Genomic DNA, 12,638 nt, shown 5'->3' with positions numbered 1-12,638 from the left:
GATTGTGAACTACCTTACCTAACAACCAACTTCCTTGTAAAAAAAAAAAAGAAGTATTTTATTGACTAATTAATGTAACCAATATTTTTAACTTTGAGCCTAAGGTACAGCAATAAACAAATTGTATTAAGTGCTTGGCCTCGTGAAACTTGTATTCTAATGGAAGAGACAGACAATAAACAAATTAAGATGTAGAATGTAATGTCAGGTAGTGATATCTTGAATTAAAAAAAAAAGCTAAGGAGAAAGGGGGGGGGCGGGCTGCAAGCTAAGGTGCGAGGGAATGCCTCTCTGAAGAGGTGACATCTGAGCAGAGACTAGAAAGAGTGGAGGAGTGAGCCTGTGGCTGTGCGGGGGAGGAAGGTTCCAGGTAAAGGACAGGTGCAATGGTCCAGGAGTGCGGTGTGTTTCAGGGGCTACAAGGAAGCCAGTGTGACTGAGCAGAGTGAGCCGGGGGAAGAGTGCTAAGTGAGGAGAGCATGAAGGATCCTGTAGTGTATTTAGGTCTACAAGAAAAGAAGCCATTGAAGCATCTGGAGACCAGAAGAAATAGAAGCTGATTTATATTTTACAGCCTCTCTGGCTGCTGTGTGGAGAAAAGATGGGGGGAGTGGAGGCCCAATATAGAGCAGAGAGACAACTGCAGTGATTAGAGTGAGAAATGATGCTGGCTTGCACTAAATTGAAAGCATGGAGGTGTTGTGTGTGTGTGTGTGTGTGTGTGTGTGTGTGTCTGTGTCTGTGTGTGTTTTAAGGTAGCCCCAACAGGTATTGCTATCACGATTAGTAATTTTTTTCTCTTTTTGGTCGCGCCGTATGGCATGCGGGATCTTAGTTCCCCAACCAGGAATTGAACCTGTGCCCCCTGCAGTGGAAGCACGAATTCTTAACCACTGGACTGGGAGGGAAGTCCCTGATTAGTAATTTTTCTTTTTTTTTTTTTAATGATCACCACTCTTAGGTTCTTTTTTTTTTTTGGCTGCGCTGGGTCTTCATTGCTGTGCGCAGTCTTTTCTCTAGATGCGGCGAGTGGGGCTACTCTTCGTTACGGTGCGCGGGCTTCTCACTGAAGTGGCTTCTCTTGCTGTGGAGCACAGGCTCTAGGCATGCAGGCTTCAGTAGCTGTGGTAGTTGTGGTGCACAGGCTTAGCTGTCCCACGGCATATGGGATCTTTCCAGACCAGGGATGGAACCTGTGTCCCCTGCATTGGCAGATGGATTCTTAACCACTGGACCACCAGGAAAGTCCGCCTGATTAGTAATTTTTAATCATGAAATATTACATACAAAAAATAACCAACACCTACAATATTCCTGACCAGTACTCCTCAAATCTGTGCATCAGAAACAAGGAAAGTCTGAGAAACTGTCACAGTTAAGAGGAGCCTCAAGAGACATAAATGTAATGTGCTGTCCTGGATGGGATCCTGGAACAGAAAAAAGACATTAGGTAAAAACTAAGGAAATCTGTAGTTTACAAACTATGGACTTCAGTAATAATAATGCATCAATATCGGTTCATTAATTATACCAAATGTACCACACTAATGACAATGTTCATAGGGAAACTGTGGGGGGGGGTGTAATATGAAACCTTCTATACTATCTGTTTATTTTTTCTGTAAATCCAAGTTAAAAAGGAAAAAAAAAAACCAACAATGTAACTTACATCCATGTATCCATGGAGATGGCTGGTGGTGACAGTTGCACAATGTGAATATACTTAATGCCTCAAAACCATATACTTAAAAATGGTTAAAATGATAAATTGTATGTTACGTACATTTTATTGCAATAAAAAAAGATGTGTGACATTTTTGCTTCAGTTTTTTTTCTGTTCACAAGGTTTAGAATTGGATGATTTCCTCATAGTATTATAAGTGACAGAACTGATATTTGAACCCAGATCTGACTCCAAAGCCCATGCCTTATCCACCGTGCTTTATTGTCCCTCCATTAGTGTCCGTGGGACCCCTTCTCCCCTTGCATTTCACATATATTCCAAGGTCTTACCTCCCCCAGAGAGCTCTTAAGATTACTAGCTCATATTCATTCATTCAACAAGTATGAATTGAGCTTTTCCTAGGTACCAGGAACTATGCCAGTACCTTTTCCACACTCGTGTAATTCTCATCACAGCCCACAGTGAAAGAGGTAGTGCTGTAGACCTGAGAAAACTGCAGCTTGGAGAGGTTACATCACTTCTTCAGTATTATAGACCTAGTTGTATCCAAGCCAGGCATTAAACTCAGGTGTGTCTAGCTCTAAAGCCAAAGCTTTTAATGGCCTCCTTGTCAATGAACACTGGAGACAAGAGTATTATTTTTATTATTTCTTGTATTGTGTTTACCATGAGGTTCATACCTCACACTGTTAGTAGCTTGAGTCGCCCTCATTCTCTAATTGTCTATACCTGTATTTTATGATAGATTCCTCTGGTTATTGATTGTTTCTTCTGTTTATGTCTTTTGTCTCTCCCATAAGATCCTCCCTGTAATATTCAGTGCAAAGTCATCCTGTTCTCTCTGTAGGGATCCCATGCTTCCTCAACACCTCTTGCCTACATCTTTACAGAAGTACCTTCGGGGTCTCTGGATAGATAGTCTAATCCTACTTTAGTGTAACCTAGTAACTGATTCCAAAGTATTCGTAAGGTCAGCTCAGATGATTTCCCTCTCCTCTGCAAAGGAACTTTAAGGGGAGTCCATTGCCTACTAACTCAAATTGGGCTTTCAAAAAACCCTTTATGAGCTGGTCTCAACTGACCTTTGAGGTCAAATTAATCTATCTCATTTTTCTTTTGACATGTCTACACTTCTCTAATTCTGTACTTTTTCCTAATACTCTTCCTTTTTCTAGAAAGCCTCCCTCATTTCTGTTAAGACCTGTCAAAAATAAAATCAGATCAAAGTAAAATATTAAGAGTTTACTGCGCATACAAAAGAAGAGTTCGCAAACTGGTAGACTTCAGATAGAAAGTGGCAAGAAGCTCAGAGGCATGTCCCTACGGGATGGCTTATAACACGAGAATAGGAAGTTGTTCAACCTTTACAATGATTGATTATTACAATAGGGGTTTCCAGACAGTAGGAGATTGGTTAAAAGTGATTATCTTATACCATTTTAGGAAGACAATTTAAATTTCATTTGTGATTATCACAGGCATTTACAAGAAATAAATTGAATTTCGTTTACATTCATGAAATAAGCTAGATTAAGTTTCCCTTTCATGGCCTAATTGGTTTTGTCTGCTCACGGGATTTTTTTTTTTTTTTAATATTTATTTGGCTGCTCTGGGTCTTAGTTGCGGCACCTGGGATCTTCGTTGCCGCATGTGGCATCTTTAGTTGCAGCATACGAAAACTTAGTTGTGGCATGTGGGATCTAGTCCCCTGACCAGGGATCGAACCCCTGGCCCCCTGCATCAGGAGTGCAGTCTTAGCCACTGGACCACCAGAGAAGTCCCTGCTCGGGGGATTTTTAAGGCTGGTCTCCACTTTTGGTCATACTCTCAGCAAGTTCTTGTTCCTGTATATGTTCTAGTATAGGGTTACTCTTGGGTACCACTGTTGACGTTGGTAGGATGGATTGGTTTTTTGTTTGTTTGTTCGTTTGTTGGACGCACCACGAGGCTTACAGGATCTCAGTTCCCCAACCAGGGATTGAACTCGGGTCCTGGCAGTGAAAGAGCCAAATCCTAACCACTGGACCGCCAGGGAATTCCTTTCTTTTTTTGGCGGGGGGTGGGTGGATTGTGTGCAGTCACTATTACTGACAGTTGTATAGTCATGGTAGACATGGGTGGTTGGATCACTGAGTTCTTCTAGTTGCCTAACCCTGATGGACATCATTTGATGCGTGAGTAGCTGCTGAAAGGTATTTAAATATCTTGAGAAGATGCAACACACTAGGGAAATTAATATGATGACTATGAGAATAATAACCAAGGACTGAAAAATTCCCTAGGGCAGAGATTCCCAGGAGCCAAGACTTAACTAAAGAAATCAATGGATGAACCATGTCCCCTACCTTTAAGCTCTTTTAAATTTGGGGTAACAATTCCTGATTTATTAACATGGAAGCATTTTTCACCAATGACAATACACGCACCTCCTTGTTGGGCAGTTAGGTGCCTAAGACTCTTCTATTTGTAAGACTTCTGAAGCAAGGCTAGAAACCTTGGTATCTAAGGCTTGGAGAGAATTAGCTGTGTCACTGAAGCTTTTTTTTTTTTTTTAAGTTTTAGGGATATATAAAACAGTCTTTTCTAATTTACAGGTGCCAATATGAAGAATTAATGCTCTGACGAAGGAATCCAGCATTGTGCTGGATTGGATTTCTCTTCATGGATTTCTCTTATGAACTGGTATCTTATGAATAAATGAATCAAGATTGGTGGTTTCATGTGCAGATACTTTTTTTGTTTCTGACTATTGGGAGTTAATAGCTCTAACCCACAATGACCATTCCAGTTTAGGGGAAGTTCCTGATACAGGGTGGTGTTGCATTGGAAATAAAGCCCCACTCCTCTTAGGGACAGAGTTAAATTTTGATGGTATTGGCTTGGGCAATTTGTGGATTGGTTACCTGAGGTTTCGTCAAGAACCATGAGCGGGCTTCCCTGGTGGCGCAGTGGTTGAGAGTCCGCCTGCCAATGCAGGGGACACGGGTTCGTGCCCCGGTCCGGGAGGATCCCACATGCCGCGGAGTGGCTGGGCCCGTGAGCCATGGCCACTGAGCCTGCACATCGGGAGGCTGTGCTCCGCAACGGGAAAGGCCACAACAGTGAGAGGCCCGTGTACCGCCAAAAAAACACAAAAAAACAAAAACAAGAACCATGAGCAAGCAGTGCTTCGATTACTGAATTTAAATAGAAGGAAGAATTCGCCATGGGATTAGGGATTGGAGAACATCCAGTCAGGAAAATTTTATTGTGGTCATAGTATTGGTAATGAATATAGGTAGAGAATCTTCTAGGGTTTTGTTAAGAAAGTCTAATCCGAACAGTTTCATTACACTATTGAGGAGTGATAAGTCCCAAAGAGGGACAATCTATTTGATTACTGAAAATATGAAGTGGAAATTTTTCTTTTATTGGAGGATGAATAGGAAATATAATTGGGAAGAACTGGTTAGTTAGGCTTTAGGAATGTGTCCATAATCCATTGGGTTGATACCAAACTGTTTTGTTAGCAAGATATAACTGTAAGAATACATCAGGTTCTTCATCAATCTGGGTACATATCCAACATTCTACTTAATTAGTTACTGATGCTATTTTTTTTTGTACAGTGTCAATTAAGAGGTGTTTATACTTAACATTAGTAAAGGCTTAATAGAATTATTAATAATAAAAGCACGTTAATTTTGGCACCAGTGGTCTTGCTCCATTGACTTGGGAAAGTTGTCTACATCATGTGGTTGTCTGCTTCTGGGGAAAATTTTTCCCTGGTATCCTCAATTTTAAGTCGGCTGTAGGTTGACAGGTCCAAGAGTCTGAGGGAGTTCTTGTTAGTTGAAAGATATGAACTCAGGGTTCAACACTCTGTAATTTGACTACTATTTGAGAGGTTAAAAGAACCTGATGGGACTCCATCAAGGTTCAAGTGCAGCTTTTGGTTGATGTGTTTTCCTGAATACTGTCACTGGGTTCCAAAGTGTGGGGTAGAAAGTCCTCATCAGGTTGAGGGTCTCTAAAGGCCTCTTTGACCTCCTGGAAATAAGCTTCTAATATTGCACTAGAGCCTTACAGTACTTGGTCATATCAGAGTTCACAAGAGCTGGATGAGCAGGTGGGGTTCTATCATTAAGGGCATGGGTCACCCAGTAATGATTTCATCAGGCGTCAACTTATTTTTTTTTAACATCTTTATTGGAGTATAATTGCCTTACAATGGTGTGTTAGTTTCTGCTTTATAACAAAGTGAATCAGCTATACCTATACATATATCCCCATATCTCCTCCCTCTTGCGTCTCCCTCCCACCCTCCCTATCCACCCCTCTAGGTGGTCACAAAGCACCGAGCTTATCTCCCTGTGCTATGCGGCTGCTTCCCACTAGCTATCTGTATTACATTTGTTAGTATATATAAGCCCATCAGGCGTCAACTTATATTTTCCAAAAGGTGTTGATCTTATTGTCTTAAGAGTTAAAGGTAACGCTTTAGGCCGAGGTAATCCTATGGTCTCAGTTAATTTCGTCAATTTTAATTTTAAAATGCTATTGGTGCATTCAACCTTTCCTGAAGATTGAGGATGACAGGGACAGTGGTAGCTCCATTACGTTTGAATAACCTTGTCTAGTTGTTTTGTAACTTGTCCAGTAAAGTGAATCTCTCTATCACTTGAAATTAAGTTTGGGGACTTCCCTGGTGGTGCAGTGGTTAAAAAGCTGCCTGCCAATGCAGGGGACAGGGGTTCGAGCCCTGGTCCGGGAAGATCCCATACTGCAGAGCAACTAAGCCCGGAAGCCACAACTACTGAGCCTGCGCTCTAGAGCCCGCGTGCCACAACTACTGAAGCCCGCACGCCGAGAGCCCATGCTCCACAAGTGAAGCCCGCGCACTGCAACGAACAGTAGCCCCGCTCACTGCAACTAGAGAAAGCCTGCACACAGCAACGAAGACCCAGTGCAGCGAAAAATAAATAAATAAAATTTTAAAAATAAATTAAGTTTGGGATTCCCTGAAGGGGAAAAACATTTTCTAATAATTTCTTTGCTACAGTGGTGGCATCAGCTTTCCAACATGGAAAAGCTTCTACCCATCTAGAAAACAGACATACTATTATTAAGTACATACTGATGGCCCATAGAAGGAGGCAAATGAATGAAGTGCAAATGTAAATGTTCAAATGGTCCAGATGGTGAGGGAGCAGTTCTGGAGGCACTATAATGGACTTACCCAGGTTATGTGATTGGCAGGTTAGACATTAATTAGAGATGCTTCACACCATCTTAAAACAGTTACCCCACCAATACTTTTTCATAATTTGAATCATTTTGTCAATTCCATGGTGAATAGTCATAGAGCGCTCGCAAAAGTGGCAACTTGAGGGATTCAGGAAACACCAGGTGGCTACTCAGGGCGTCCCAGTCTTCTTTTTATATCAAATTTTCATCCTACTTAGTGCCACTTTTGTTTTCTAATATAGATACACTTGCTTGTCTGTTAAGTAAGTTATCATAAGTGATTAATTTGGATCAATTTTATGGAGTTAATTCGTTACAGAGTTTTGGTACATTTTGAATCTCTTGAGTTGCAACCTTAGCATAAAAGTCAGCTATAACATTTCCTTGATATTCACGGTCTGATCTGTATAAGCTTCAACTTTTCTGACAGCAACTTGTGAAGGCTGTAATAGTGCAGAGGAGCTCAGCACTCTGAGGTCTATTTTTTATAGGCATGCCATTTGATGTTAGGAATTCCCTCTGTTTCTATAGTATACCAAAATCATGGACTACTCCAAAAGCATACTCTCTATTGGTCATACTTATTTATAGTTTTATCTTTGGCTAACTTACAGGCTTGAGTCAAGCCAACTAACTCTGCAGGTTGTGCTGAATTAAATTGGGGAAGAACTTTCCTTTCTAATCATTCATTTGGGGCAGTAACAACATAAGAGCCTGATACTTTCCTGCAGAATTTTTGGCATAGGAGCCATCAACATAGAGTATTAATTCTGGATTGGTTAGTGGGGTTTCCTGTAAATCTAATCTAGGAGTCAAATTTTGAGGAACCAATTCAACACAGTTATACGTCTCTCCTTTGTTGGGTAAAGGCAGGAGGGTAGCAGGGTTTAAATAGTTATAGCAAAGAATGCATAGGTTTGAAGAACACAGAAAAGAGCAGAATCTCACAAGATGTTAGTCTCCTGACTGAGAAATGCTGTGAATGCTCAGTATTTAGTAAACTTTCTACAGCATGAGGAACCTGTAGGTATGAATCATTTCCCTGAAGAAGTTCCGAGGAAGACTCTACAATTTTTTGTTGCTGAAGCTACTGCTTTTAAACAATTTGGATATGCCCTGACTGCTGGGTCCAACTGCAGGCTGTAATAGGCTATAGGTCTATTTTTTCCTCTATGTTCTTGAGTGAGGACTCCTAAAGCCAGATTGTTCCATTCACGGATGAACAATACAAAGGGTCTAGTACATTTGGGGGGCAATGATGTGGGAGGATTTTGTAAAGCCCATTTGAGTTCAGTAAAGGTTTCCTTATGTTTTATTTCCCAAGGAAGAGATTCCTGAGTGCTATTTTTAGTTCATAGAGTGGGGAAGCCAATAAAGAAAACTACGAGACTCAGGACCTACAATATCCTGCAAGTCCGAGGAATCCTTACAGGTTTAGGATAATTTTGAATGGTATTTATTTACTTTATTAATATTTACTTATTTATTGATTTGGTTGTACCGGGTCTTAGTTACAGCAGGTGGGCTCCTTAGTTGTGGCATGCGACCTTTTAGTTGTGGCATGCAAACTCTTAGTTGTGGCATGCATGTGGGATCTAGTTCCCTGAGCAGGGATCAAACCTGGGTGCCCTGTACTGGGACTGCAGAGTCTTAACCACTGCGCCACCAGGGAAGTCCCGAATGGTATTTATTCTTTCTAAAGACAGAAAGATTCCTTTTGCAGAGAAGTCATGACCTAGATAATGAGCCATCTCTTGTGGTAACTGAAGCTTATCTTGAGGCCTTACAGCCTTTATAAGCCAGTCGTTGTAACAGATATGTTGAATCGATTCCTACATATTAAATCATCTACATATTAAATCAAGGTAGAATTTCTGAGAAATTGCAGCAGAGTGTTTAAACCCTGACGTTAAATTTGTGAAAAGTGTGGGGGAGCCTCAGTAAATCCCTGATGCATTACTGTCTGATACGACTTGATTTCTCCAAGTAAAAGCAAATAAATATTGACTTACTTTGTCCACAGGGATGCTGAAGAAAGCAGAGCATAAGATCACAACTGTAAAGCATTTGGATTCAGTTGGTATATTTGCCAACAAAGTACTTGGGTTTGGTACCCCTGGAAACGTCGGTATCACAGACTTATGGCTCTAAGGTCTTATACAAATCTCCATCCCCATCTACAGGGCTTCTTTAAAGGCAAGATAGGAGCACTGCAAGAACTGATACAGGGGATAATTACCCTCTGACTTAATAAATCTTCTATTATAGGGGTGACCCCTTATAGGGCTTCAGGCTTTAAGGGGTACTGAGGTGAGTTAGGAAGCAATTTAGAAGGATCATTCTGAATTGTAATGATCATTCTGAATTTTAATACTTTTTATCCCTGATAAAAAGTATCAGGGATTTCAGAGAGATCTATAACATCTATACTTTTATGGAATTTAGTAGTCTCCTCTGGACAATCAATTTGGGCTTGGAGAACACATAATGCTTCAGTGTCTGATGAGTCTGGAAAGTCTAAGGTTATTTCTCCTGAGGAAAATCTTATTTGGCCTTGTAATTTAGAAAGCAGATCTTTTTCTCCCCCCAAAACAACCAACTTTTTATTGAAGTATAATTGATTTACAATGTTGTGTTAGTTTCAGGTGTACAGCAAAGTTATATATGTATAACTTTTTCAGATTCTTTTCCATTATAGGTTATTTATTACAAGATATTGAATGTAGTTCCCTGTGCCATATTGAATGTAGTTCCCTTGTTGTTTATCTATTTATATATAGTAGTGTAGTTCCCTGTGCCATATTGAATGTAGTTCCCTTGTTGTTTATCTATTTATATATAGCAGTGTGTGTCTATTAATGTATTCCTCCCCTCTCCCTTCCCCCTTTGGTAACCATAAGTTTGTTTTCTGTCTGTGAGTCTATTTCTGTTTTGTAAATAAGTTCATTTGTATCATTTTTATAAAAAATATTTATTTATTTGGTTGCACCAGGTCTTAGTTGCAGCTCACAGGCACCTTAGTTGAAGCACAAGGGCTCTTAGTTGTGGCACACATGTGGGATCTAGTTCCCTGACCAGGGATCGAACCCAGGCCCCCTGCATTGGGAGCGCAGAGTCTTATCCACTGCGCCACCAGGGAAGTCCCTGTATCATTTTTTAAGATTCCGCATATAAGTGATATCATACTATATTTGTCTTTCTTTGTCTGACTTACTTCACTTAGTATGATAATCTCTAGGTCCATCCATGTCGCTGCAAATGGCATAATTTCATTCTTTGTTATGGCTGAGTAATATTCCATTGGTGTGTGTGTGTGTGTGTGTGTGTGTGTGTGTGTGTGTGTGTGTGTGTGTATGTGTATACATACCACATCTTTTTTATCCATTCATCTGTTGATGACATTTAGGTTGCTTCCATGTCTCGGCTATTATAAATAGTAAATAGCTATAGAAAGCAGGTCTTTACCTAGGAAATTCACAGGGGTAGTAATGCATAATAGAAAAGTATGACTTTCAGAGAAAGAGCCAACAGTTATGGGTTCCAATAAAGGAACTCTTTGAACTTGACTGGAAACTCCCACTACTAAGATATTTTTATTACTCTGAGGAGGTTCTTCATGTATCACAGTGGTTTTAAAGTAAATAGAGTTGGGGCGATGGGGGGAAGGGAGTTCCCTGGTGGCCTAGTGGTTAGGATTCGGGGCCTTCGCTGCCATGGCTCAGGTTCAACCCCTGGTGAGGAACTGAGATCCCACCAGCCTCATGGCAAAGCCACAAAAAAAAAAAATAAAGAAAGAAAAAGTAGATACCATGTTGGTATCTAGCAACATGGTAGAAATTTCTCCATTTAAGTTTAGTTTAATTTTCATCCTTGAGTTAAAGGAATGATTGAAAGTAGCTTACTGGGCAATTTCTTGGAGCCTTATCATTGTTGACAGTCATCACAAGAATCTGGGAGTTGAGAGCTCTCTTTCATAGGGCAACTGGATTGCTAAAAGTGGCCTGTTTTTGGACTTCCCTGGCAGTCTAGTGGTTAACACTCTGCGCTTCCAATGCAAGGGGCGCAGGTTCGATCCCTGGTAGGGGAACTAGGATTCCATATGCTGTGTGGTGCAGCCAAAAAAGAAAAAAAAAAGTGGGCTGGGCTTCCCTGGTGGCTCAGTGGTTGAGAGTCCGCCTGCCGATGCAGGGGACACGGGTTCGTGCCCCGGTCCGGGAAGACCCCACATGCCGCGGAGCGGCTAGGCCCGTGAGCCATGGCCGCTGAGCCTGCGCATCCGGAGCCTGTGCTCCGAAACAGGAGAGGCCACAACAGTGAGAGGCCCGTGTACTGCAAAAAAAAAAAAAAAAAAAAAAAAAACTGCTCAGAGCTGGTAAACTAATGTTGTCATTAATAGACATTTAAAAGTTTCCATTAAGAACTGCCTGCACTAGATTCCTCCACCCTGAGCCATTTAAAGCGACAATTAATCTTTAATCTCGAGGGGTATGAATGATGTCCATTTAAAAATAGGCTATGGATTGCGATTGTATGGTTTTGTCTGCTAATCAGATAATACCGCCCCCACAAGCCTCTCTGGTGGTGCAATGGTTGAGAATCCGCCTACCAGTGCAGGGGACACGGGTTCGAGCCCTGGTCCGCGAAGATTCCACATGCCATGGAGCAGCCATGGAGCAACTAAGCCCATGTTTCACAACTACTGAGCCTGCGCTCTAAAGCCCACGAGCCACAACTACTGAAGCCCGCGCGCCTAGAGCCCATGCGCAGCAACAAGAGAAGCCACCGCAGTGAGAAGCCCGCTCACCCCAACGAAGAGTAGCTCCCGCTCGACGCAACTAGAGAAAGCCCATGCGCAGCAACGAGGATGCAACGCAGCCAGAAACAATAAATAAATAAAATAAAATAATAAAATAAATAAATTTATTTTTTAAAAAAGATAATACCGCCCCCAACCCAAAGCTACAGAGATTTCATACATCAAAAGAAATCAAAGAAATTAAATGACACAACAACGTTGGTTCCCTAGCCTACTCATATACTGTCGCCCTACATGTAAAAAGAGGTGAAACTGTGCGCCTCTCTTAAGCACAAATAACCCACCCACCTTCTTCACTTACAGGAAACGGGGTTCTGCTCTGCGACCTCTTCCTGGATCTCTCCCTCCAAGTGCTGTGTTCTTTCGGGTACACTACAGGGTCAAAGCCCTAGTACTGTCACCCCGCGTGGGTACATTACAGGGTCGAAGCCCTAGTACTGTCACCCCGCGTGTTCGAGAAGGCCCTTCTGTAATACGACCTTCCCCGAGAGCGGCACTTCCTGCGGGATCGCGACCCGCTCCGCGAGGAAGACTGCGAGTGGCACCCGTACTTTCTCTGGTGGCGCCTTCCGGACCGAGGTCGTGACCTGCTCTTTCTCCCGTGCGGGCTCTGACTCCTGGACCACGACCGACTCCAGCGAGACGCTGGAACAGGAACGAGAGCGTCTGGAAGAGCGGGCGAGCCCGGCCACAAGTTCCTTCACGTAGCTAAGACATCGTTGATGCCGGCTCTGAAAAGGGTCACTTCCTCAAAACCCAGAGTATCTCCTAAACCTAATCCTATCTCCCAACGATTTTCCCCGGGAGGGGATGTCTGGTAATCTGGAGACATTTTTGGTTGTCACACCTGGGGGAAAGAAGGGGATGCAGATAAACACCCTACAGCGCACAGGACTGCTCCCCCCCCAAAAA

The sequence above is a fragment of the Leucopleurus acutus genome (assembly GCF_964270905.1).
Source record: "Leucopleurus acutus genome assembly, chromosome: 2".
Taxonomy (NCBI): Eukaryota; Metazoa; Chordata; class Mammalia; order Artiodactyla; family Delphinidae; genus Leucopleurus; species Leucopleurus acutus.
The sequence above is the reverse complement of the archived record's forward strand: the minus strand, read 5'-3'. Positions refer to the sequence as shown.